The sequence below is a fragment of the Sminthopsis crassicaudata genome, chromosome 2, assembly GCF_048593235.1.
Source record: "Sminthopsis crassicaudata isolate SCR6 chromosome 2, ASM4859323v1, whole genome shotgun sequence".
Lineage (NCBI taxonomy): Eukaryota > Metazoa > Chordata > Mammalia > Dasyuromorphia > Dasyuridae > Sminthopsis > Sminthopsis crassicaudata.
This window is the reverse complement of record NC_133618.1, coordinates 511,568,140-511,579,300: the sequence shown is the minus strand read 5'-3', so window position 1 is coordinate 511,579,300 and position 11,161 is coordinate 511,568,140. Positions and strand designations below refer to the sequence as shown.

Sequence of the window (11,161 nt, the reverse complement as noted above, 5' to 3'; positions counted from 1 at the left end):
CGACAGTGCCACCTCATTTTGTTTTTAGTCAGGCACTGCCTCAGCCAACTACGTACTCCTCGGCTTTCTAGGACCCCACCTTCCCTTCCCTCCAGAGACTTCCTGGATGACGCTCACACTACCCTGCTAGATGAGTACGGGTTCGGGCTACGCCATTGGTTATTCTGAAGGAAAATGGGCGGGGATTAGGGAGAATGGACTACCAGCAAGTTAGGTTGAGGCCGGGGCTGACCATGCTCTGCCAGAAGGCGCCTTGTTCTCTTAACTGGGTGAATTGAAACCCTCCCGGTAAAGGAGGCTGCAAGAATTTTCCAGGTAGGCTTCCTGCTTCCATCTCCGCGCTCCTTGGCTCTTCTAGGTGAGTCCCTGGGGCTTTCCGAAACCTAAAGTTGATCTTCATCTAATTTCAATATATAAACTCCACTCCCCTTCTCCTCTTACCCCTCCTCCTCTTCCCCTCCCCCGTTAATAATGGGGGATCAGGTGCTACCGGGGGATGCTCCGGACTGAACCATTCTCCTTTGTGAGGGACGTAGGGAGGGTAGCAGCATCTGTGCAGAAAGGGGGGAGGTTGCACGGGGGGGCGGGGAGCGCTGCACATCGCAGTTACTTCCCTCTGCCCGGTAGCATTTGTGTCCTTGCTTTACTGGGCGTGGTGTAGAGTTGTAGTAGGTTCTTCCTTCTGCCTTGTTTCCTTCTCTCCCCGAGAAAAAAACTCCCAGTTCAGTTGGTCTCTCGCACTGGAGTCTGAGGTGGGAGGTTGGGTTAGTATAAAAAGGTAGGTGGGGAGGGGAAGTAATGTGTTGGGGGTGGAGGGGGACAGGAGTTCTGCATTCCGGTCTAATTGTGAGTCTTCGGGAGAACGAGAGAGGGAGACCGCCTGCGTTTGGAGCGGGGCGTAGGATGGAGCGGGGCTTCAGTTTTGCGCCTGCACTGACAGGTCTGCGGGGCTCCCGGATTTGTTTTCTATTGCATTATGTAAACTCTCTCTGGGAGGAAGACCCCGCCCCCCACCGTACACTGAATCCAATGTCTTTATTTACCTGTGTCTAGTGTCGCAGGAAATCTCCCTGCCCATTGCAGCAGCTGTGGAGATGCAGCAGCTGGGGGGGTTTAAAGGGGCAAGCACAAGAGAGGATGTGCTATTGAAAGGTGAGGCTTGGGCTCAGTTTCTTGGGTGGTAACTAAGCAGAGTGAGCTAAGAAGTCATAGAATTGGATCCTAGAACTTCATGTCCTCCTTAAAATCAAAGCAGCTAAGAGGTACTGAATGGAGAGCCCTCGGGGCAGGTTTGAGCAGCTACACTCACTAGTCATCAATCTTACCTGTGTCCGTTAAGCATTCGGACCTTTTTGTTTTCCCGAGTCCGTCATCTGTGACAGGAATGACTATGGATTATCAACATTACCTAACTGAGTACCCACTGGGAGTATAACTATCCCGAGGATGCTAAAAGTTAGGTTTGTGATTTTAATAATTATCTGCAAGGGCCACTAAATAGATAACAGGGGAATTTTTTTTTTTTTTTTTTTTTTAAGGAAAAACAAATCATGGCAGTACTAGTGAATGAGAATGTGGAAAGCTCTTTATTCTGAATATTTTGGAGTCATTCATTCTCATAAGGGGAAAGGACTTATGTTAGGAAAAGAAACTGTTACCATTTGAAAGGCCCTTATGTGTTTCAAAACTGGAATGCCAGAGAGCCTGCTGGGCAGGATGAAGGACATTGGTGAAGTAATATATATGTCTCTGTGATTGGGGGTGGGGAGAGCTTAAGACTGGAATAGCAAAGGAATGGTGGGTCAGGATGGAAGGGATTTGATGGAACCCTATGTAGGAAGCTTGCATGGTTCATTTCTCTATATTTAGTTCTAGCTAGTGCATTTGGCCTTTTAATTTTGCCAGTGCTCAAATTGCAAAAGTTCATTTAGATCTGAAGGAAAAGAAATGAACTTGCTGAGCTGTGAATCACTAGCAAATAGACTTGGTGTTCCTTTCTCTGCAGCACTGCAGGATGATGAGGTGGAGGTTTGTTGGCAGTGTGTTATCAATCACTGCAGACTGTTGGTTGGGATAGGGATAATGGAACATTATTGTGCAAGAAGAGCAGTATACTAATAGTTGTCCTAGGAGAAAGCAAAGGATTGAGGGGCAAGTGTACTTCACAGCACTTATGTAAGAAATATTTGGAAAGTATTTCTGAAGTAAACCTTAAAGCCCCATAGAAATGCTGATTATCTTCATCAAAGGACAATGTCTTCTCAGTCTGCTCTGGGACAAGGGGCATTCTTCTAATCCAATCTAATCCAAGTGCACTGTTCAAGAGATAGAAGAATAAAAACTATATTCCCAAGTAACTAGCAGAAACTCATAAAGTGCTATGAGAGACAGTATTGTTTGTATTCTCTTAGAAGAATTATTTTCTCTCAAACTGACATTAAAAATCCTAAAGTAAGATTGTGTCAGAAGGGTCAGTGACACTTTCTGTTATCACTGGATGTCACTGGAATCCACTTGAACAAAATTCTAACCTCATAGGATTGTTTCTGGAGATCTCCTGGACAGATTTCTTGGATGTACGTGGAAGGGTCTACTTTGAGACTGACTTTTAGGATTTGGAGGGAGGGGAAGATTTTTAATAGCATTTGACCTATTCTGAGATTGTTATGTTTTCCATTTAATATTTCCTTTAATGGAAAATTATTCAGTCCAAATTGTTATTTCAGTTATAGAGTTTTGTTTTGTAATTATATCTTATTCATTTAATTCCACTTCTTTCTATGTTTTTTCCTTTAGTTGATTACCTTTCTCATTATATCCTGCTGGTGGCCATTTGTTGCTATCTGTCTTCTAATTTATCATTCCCTAAATCTTTATTTGGCTACTAACTATATTCTGAATTTTTTAAAAAAAGATATGTTAAAAAAGAAGAGAGCAGCAATAAAATGATAGTACCCTCTTCCAATAAAATCTAACAAATTAGCAATAAAGCAAAACAAATCAACACATTGGCTATGTTAGCCAATGTATGTCTCATTCTATACTTATAGCCTACTACTCTCCTTTCAGGCAGAAGATGCATATGCTTCAACTTAGGTTCTTTGTCATGACAAATGGACATGACATTAAGCAGAGTTCTGAAGTCTTTCAATGCTGTTTTCCTGCTCTCAAACGTCTTTTTTTGGCTTAACTTTGCTTTATTTCATCATTTCTTTATCCTGTTTTATTTAATCTCCTTTCCATGTATCAAAATTTTCAACTTCTCTTTTGTCTTTTTGTAATTATCCTTTTCATTGCCAATTTAATGATCTTTTCATCTTGATTGTTAAGATGTTCTAAAACTCAAACCTTTTACAGCTCCATGTTGAGGCCACTTCTCTCCAAGGTTGTCAGTGATTTCTTATTTGTTTATTTATTTATTTTGGTAAGGCGATAGGGGTTAAGTGATCTGTCCAAGTTTACACCGCTAGTAATCAGTGATTTCTTCTAAGTCCTTACACTTCTTGACCTCTCTGGGAATCCTCAGAAAATAGCATTTTGCAGGTCGTATACACCTTACTCTAAAAATATGCCAGAAGAAACAATGATAAAGAAAAACAAAGAGACATGATTATAAGTTCCTTCACCCAGTTTGGGGATCCAGAAAAAGACTGCTAGAATCCTGAGCAGAAACAAGCTGGGTTAAGTTGAAGGGAAAGTACAAAAGTAGCTTGGCCCAGGCAACCTGAGCCCCTACCACAAAAGGAGAGAGCAGTTAGTGTCCAGGAAACCTTTGTCTGATCCAGTATCTAAGCAGGTTATGCCTGAGTTGCCACGGAAAGCAAGGCAGTCCAGTGCCTTGCAGTCCATTTCTGGAACCATAGCAGGAGAAAGGGTCAAGGCAGTACCTGAGAAGTCATAACATCTCATCTGGTTGTAGCCATTCAGTCATAGCAAGGGACAGACCTTTTCTGAGTTCAGATCAGAGGTCCTTACACAGGAAGGAAAAGGAGACAGAGGAAGAACCAGTACATAAATTGTGCCCCAATGACATTGAGCCAAAACACAGGAATACCTATGGAAGAGGGGATTAAGTTTTTCCCATCATTTCTCAGGACCAAGCAGAACCTGCCTACACAATCTAAGAGCATGGGAGAGAGTAGAGTCTCATTCAAGAGCAAATCCCTTGACATCTCTGCAGCTTTTGACAATTGCTTCCTTCTAGATGCTTTTTCCTCCCTAGGTTTTTATGACATTGCTTTCTCTTGACTCTTCTGCTTGGAGGACTTTCTCAGTTGCTTTTGCTGTGTTGTTAGCCAATTCCAATCTCCCAATTCTTTGTCCCTCTTTTCTACTCACCCTCTGTTGGTCTTCATATTCAAATTCAATTATGATCAATGCAGATTACATATCTAGCCCTAGATGTATAGGTTATATATCTGGTCCTCAATTTCTCCAGAGTTGAAGTTATTTTTAAATCCATAAAATAAAATACATAGTACTACCAAGAAAATATTTTTGAAATGTTTTTGAAAAATGAGTTCATGGAATCCCAGTTAAGATCCCTTGCTCTGAATCCACTCTTCCTCCAAATTTTCTGATTCTTGTTGAGTTGCATTAGCATCCTTCTAGTCTCACACATTCCCAACCTCAGAGCAATTCTTAACTCTCCTCTTTCTTTAATCTCTATTAGAAGCATCTACTGGTTCAGTAAGAAATCTATGGCCCTAGAATCAGAAAGATCTGAATTCAAATCCATCCTCAAAAACTTAATGGGCAAACCATTTAATCTCTTTGCCTTAGCTTCTTCAACTATAAAACGGGGATAAAATAGCACTATTTCACAGGGTTGTTGTGAAGATCAAATAAGATATTTTTTAGAAGGACTTAGCATGGTCCTTGGCACATAGTAGAAATTATATAAATACTTATACCTCCTTCTCCCCCCCAAACACATTTATTCAATTATCAAATCATGTTAATTCTTCTCCAAAATATAACTTGCATCTATCTCTTTCTCTCCACTTCGAGAATCACAATTCTACTTTAGGCCCTCATCATGTAAGTGGTCTTCTTGTGAATAGTCTCTTCTCACTTAACTGCCAAAATAATCTTCTTAAAGCACAGGAAACTCCTTGTGACCTATAGGATGCAATGCAAATTCCTTTGCTTGTCAGAGTCTTCACTATCTGACCTAACATTTCAAACAAATTTCACATTATTTCTTTTTATATAGTCTACTAAATGAATGAAAAAAATTATTAAATATTATGTGCCAATCAAAATAGAAAAGTGAGAAATAGTTCCTGCCCTCAAAGAGCTTACATTCTAATAGGACAAAGACAGCATGAATGGGGAATGGTGCCCACTGCAGAGTTTTGTAGTTTGGAAAGAAATATTGAACTAGAAAAACTGGAAAGAGAGGAGATCAGATAATATATGCCCAAAAAGGCAAAAAAAATGCCATGGTGGTCAAGGGACTCATGATCAGAACCTACCTAGATAAAGTAGGCTGTGAGAGGCACTTGGCAGTCAAGACATTGAATCCTGAACCCTTAATTCCAACCAAACTGAACTATTCCCTGTTCTGAACTTGGCATTCTGTCTTTACCTTAGGGATTTTGTACGAGCTGATATCATCTGAGCCCCTCATCCCTGTCCCCCTAACCTGGGAAAGTACTCCTTCACCTGTGCCTCTTGGAATCCTTGGATTTTTCTCAAGATTCAGCCCAGAGATTACCTTCCTTGATCTGCCTTTCCTGGTCTCCCCCCTTCCTAGTATTCTTTTTCTCTCCACAAATTGGTTACTTTTCAATAGAATGTAAGCTCCTTGAAGCAGAGACCAGATTTCATTTTATCCTTTATTCCCAGTGCATTGAACATCTTGGGGCTTAATGCATGCTTGTTGAATTCCTCTGATTCTCAGTTGATCAGTATGACAAAGGCAAATTTGGTCAACTTTGAATCATATTCATTCTTATCTTCAAGTGGCTTTTTAAACCAGAATATTTACATTCCCAAATTAGAAATCTAGCAAATAGCAATAAATTGCCTTCAGTATTCAAAGGTATTTAACCTCTATTAGAGCAATGAAACTGTCTTAAGGAGAAAATAATAGGAAGTTATACAGTTTTCCTGGTCCTTATGAGTCAGGTTTTCAGACTGATGTTTTGTCTTCTTGACTTCTCTGTATCATTAAACATTATTTATCACCTTTTCCTCTTAGATACTGTGCCTGGGGATACAGCTTTTTGTGGATACTGCTTTTTCTTGGTTCTCTTACCTGTTTGATCCTTCTCAGTCTCCTTTGTTGGATCTTCATTATGGTTGTGATGTTGATATCACACTCATTAACTATGAGTGTATCCCAAGGTTCTGTCTGGTGTTCTCTTCTCTCTATATACTCAGACACAATCTTATCACTACCATTATTAATTCTATTGACATCCATATGTCCTGAATGGCAGTCCCTCAAAAGTCAACTGCTGGGGCAGCTAGGTGGCGCAGTGGATAGAGCACCATCTTTGAATTCAGGAGGACTCGAGTTCAAATCTGGTCTCAGACACTTAACACTTCCTAGCTGTGTGACCCTGGGCAAGTCACTTAATCCCAGCCTCAGGAAAAAAAAAAAAAAAAAAAAGTCAACTGCTTTTTGGACATTTCAAACTGGATGTCAAACATAGGTATCTCAAGCTCAGTATGTCCAAAACAGAACTCACTCTTTCTCCTCTGACCCTCCAACCAACCCCTCTTTCCAGCTACCCTATTTACCATCTTGCCAGTTACTCGGGTAGGCAAACTTGTCATTTCTGTGTCTTCATTCTCAGTCATCCCATAGATCTAATCAATTACTAGATCTTGTCATTTCTATCTTTATATCTCTGGTTTGCATTTCTTTCAGTTCATTCACACAGCCATCACCTTGTTTCATGTTCCTTAAGATCTCCCCTAGACTATAACATTAGCTTTCTTATTGGTCTCAGTGCCTAAGGTCTTTACACACTTCAATCCATCCTACACGCTGCTGCTACAGTGACTTCCCTAAAGTGCAGGTCTGATCATGTCACTGCCCTTTTAGTTTCTTTCCTTTACCTCCATACTCAGTTAAAAGGTTGGTTGTTTGGCACTTAAATCTCTTCATGAGTTTCATAATCTTTCCAGTTTCTATATTTTACTCTACTCTAGATACTCTCCAGTGTACTTACTCCTCCCCTCTGCCTCTTACAATCCCCAATTTCTTTCAAAACTGTTTAAAGACTGTTTCCTGCCAGGAGAACTTTCTTGGTCTTCCCAAGTGCTTCAGGCTTCCCCACTACAAGGCAACTAGGACCATTGGACCTACACCTAGAAGACTCAAGTTCAAATCAGAGAACTTAATATCTGGGTGATTTAGGTGTCACTTAACCTCTGTCTGCCTCAGTTTTCTCAATTATAAAATGGGGATAGTAATAATTCCTTTCTCTCAGGATTGTTATTAGGATAAAATAAGACATTTATAAAATGTTTTGCAAAGCTTTAAGGAACTATGTAAAATGCTATTTTATAGCTCTTATTAAGTGCCCTGTGTTTTTTATGTTCTCTTTATATATTATTTTTCCCATTAGAATGTGAGTTATTTGAGATCGGGGACCATGTTTTTGCCTTTTTCTGTGCCCTCATACTTAGCACTGAGTTTAACAAGTGTTTATTGATTGTTTAAAATTTCAAAATATCAAAATTAGACATAGTTAAGGATAAGGACAAGGATACAAATGATTTTTTAATATTAACTAAACCATATATACAACTACTTCCTTCTCTCATTATGAATAAATAAAAGCTGCCTATATTTTAAGTGCTTCAGTATGAAAAATTTTCATGAATTGCTGTAGATGAAAAAATTCATTTCCTGATGGCCAACATTCTGTTAATGAGATTATCTGAAACTAGGCTGACCTTTTCTTAAATAAAATGCTTAGGTATTACATTTATTAGTTGAAAGTATTAAAAGTTGAAAGGGGAATCACTCATCTCCTGAAACTATAGTATACTAAATAAAGAAGTTCGAATCCTCTTGATAAGAATATCTGACAAATTGTGCTTCCAAGTTTACAAAGCATTTTCCCCATTAATTATCTCACTAAGACATCCAAACTTCCTGTGAGATAAGTACAACAGGTGTTACCACCATTTTACATATGATAAAGTCTCACAGAGGTTAAATGACCTGTCCATGTTCACACAACTACTGTGTTTGAACCCATATTTTCTTGATCCCAAACCTATCATGCTATCCATTTTATTACTTCTTTTAATATACCTTCTCAAACTTTTGTTTCTTCAATTCTAGATTCTTATTCTCTTGGGATTATATCAGAATAACTTTCTGAGAGGGGCGTGTTTTTTCATTTTCATTTCATCTCCCAACCCTACCCCCCCAATTCAATCCCTGCTAAGGGAAAAATGTTTAAATACTACAAAAGTCTTTTAATATCTCTCACAAATTCTAAGACTCTCAGAATTTCAGATTTGGAAAGATTTCAAAAGGCCCATCTGTTCCAACCTATAGCTAGTAGACCAAAAATGTTTTCCATAGTCAACCTTCACATGAACTTCTCTGATGAGGACACACATATTCCTTCCTGAGCCACTCTATTCCATTATTTCTATTTGTTAAGAAATTCTTCCTTACAACAAAATGTTTTTCTCATTACACAAACTTGTATAAGCTTCATTATTTTTCCTATGTTTAAAACATTTGCTTCTGTTTTCATTCCTTTGTGACAGTGCTAGCAGAAAAATATTTTTCAAATAATTAAGAGTATAATAATTCATTTTTAGTTGACTTTATAGAAATAATAACAAATTATTTATGTATTGATTTTTGCCATTAAGTGAATATTTTGATTTCAGAGCAATGGAATTTTTTGACACCCCTCCCCCCCCGAAGATGCTGTTTACTGCAGAATAATGTAGCTAAAATGTGTGTATGGATGAGTGCAGGAATTTTAGAAAATTTACCAACTTAAATATACTGATACTCAGTTATCAATCATTTCATAGGTCTTCAGTATTTTTTATAATAGCACATCATACTTTTTTGCATAAATCTTCCCAAATTATCTTCTTGTTTCTCTTGCTGTCTATTCATCAAATGTTTAAGTGATGGAAACCAGAAGACAACTGAGCCAGAAAAATCTGATCGTGTAAGTAGCCAAGTGGCATTTATTCTAATCATTTGAGAAATTATATTTGCCAATATAACACGATAAAATTAAATAAAGACCTGCGAAATAGATGGATTCACAAGATCACATGAATCAAAATCTGTCACTATTATAATAAATATGAGTAGGTCACAAACATAAGGCAAATATTTATCTCCTTGTTGTAGATGAAGAAACTGAAGCTTAGAAATATAAATCATCTTTCCACTAATTCCCACAGCTAAATGTCAAAGCTGGTATTTGAACCCAGACATCTGATTCTGCCCACTACTTCTGCCACACTGAGACATATGCACGAACTGTGTTAGACACTGGTTCCCTGTGATTGCTTACTTAAAACCTGTCCTGCTGTTCTACACCTAAAATTCAACCCTCACTCCCCTTTCGTCTACTAGATTTTCTTTTATAATTAACTTCAATTTTACTGGTAAAAATTCTGTGGAACCTTTTCCCCCATTATAGAAGTTATCATTCAAAGTATCAGATCTGTTGAAAGAATGTTGTACTGACCTCTAGTGGAATATGAATGGAAGGCTCTACCTATGTTATCTTTGGTTATATTAGTCCCAGATTTTTTTCTCCCCAATATATGCAGCTTGGTTTTTTAAAACATAGAATACATTCATCATATTAATTCCAAAGTTAATTGTTGGTATCTCCTCATCTTTACACTTCTAAAAATTCTTCATTTATTTATTCTGTTCCTTTTTTCTTTTTTTTTTTTTTGCATAATTGTTATATCCCAATTTTTCTTCTACCAAAAATATTTTTTAAAAAAATCTTCTCCCTTATAACTAGTAAACATATTGAAGCTAAACAATTACATCATCCAAATATTTATCTTATTCTTTACCTCTAGTATCTGTCAAGAAGTAGAAAGTATGATTTATCATTGAGTACCTAGAGTGTTTATAGAAAGTACACTAAACTGTAGGAATTAAGTGTTTTAGGTCATTCAGTTTTAACATTGGATAGTTGTGGAACTTTAAGCAAGTCAACTTACTCTGCCTCAGATGTTAGATGTTACCTTCTCAGGATAGGAATTCAGATGTAACATCATGCAAAATACATTGATTCCCATAGATGGAAAAGAACTATTTAGTAAACCTTAAAAATAACTTTATTTTCAATCATAAATATATTTAAATCAACTCACAAAATTTTTATTAGCCACACAGTTTCTAAGGCTGTTTTTTTTGCTAGTTGGTCTTTTAGGATGAAAAGCAAAAATTATGTATCATAATTAATCTTTGAATATAAATGTCTTCAAATATTACAGATAAAGCAATCTCTCCTGCTCAAACCAGGGAAGATAAGTAAAAATTAATATTTTTGATGATTGACTACCTGGATATTAATGCAGCCAAATTTTAGGTGTTTTGAGCTGTATAAGTCTTGTCATTGTTGTTTTTATTGTTGGCAGGGGCAGCAAGTCTACTCTCTCTGGACCTCATTTTCTTCTAAATTTAGAGGTTTGAGCTGAATCTTCCAGTTCTGAAATTGTGATTTGTGCTGTAAGTCCAATTGTAGGATCAGATCGGTAGGCTTAAATTGTTCTATTTGATCAATATTCATAATATAAATCTCTTAAAATAAGAATTCTTAACTCAGGTCCTGTGAAATTGGGTTTTTTTGTGATACTATATATTTTATTTTATATATTTTAAAACATTCTGAGGAGTTTATGACACAAGAAAGGTTAAGAGCCTCTTTCAGTTATTTTTAGCCTTGAGGTTGTTAGGTGGTCCAGTGGATAGAACACTAGATCTGAAGTCAGGAAGACGAGGTCAAGTTCAGAATCAGACACTTACAAGCTTTATGACTGAGCAAGTCATGTCCACTTCTGTCTGCTTTGGTTTCCTCATCTAAAATAGGGAGATAATAGCATCTTCCTCCAATGATTGTCTTAAGCATCAAATAAGATAATAATTGTAACTCATTGAGCATAGTGCTGAGCACATACTCTATGTAAATAT

At 37.5% G+C, this 11,161-nt stretch overlaps 1 protein-coding gene across 3 annotated transcripts in view; it reads left to right on the top strand.

The window, feature by feature from the left end:
- Window positions 1-189: 189 nt before the first annotated feature.
- Window positions 190-11,161, top strand: part of CHD8 (chromodomain helicase DNA binding protein 8) — a 58,102-nt gene continuing 47,130 nt past the window's right edge. For all 3 annotated transcript variants that reach the window (XM_074294186.1, XM_074294187.1, XM_074294184.1), the window contains exon 1: window positions 190-315. The gene's annotated coding sequence lies outside the window, so the exon portion shown is untranslated. The remainder of the gene's footprint in view (window positions 316-11,161) is intronic.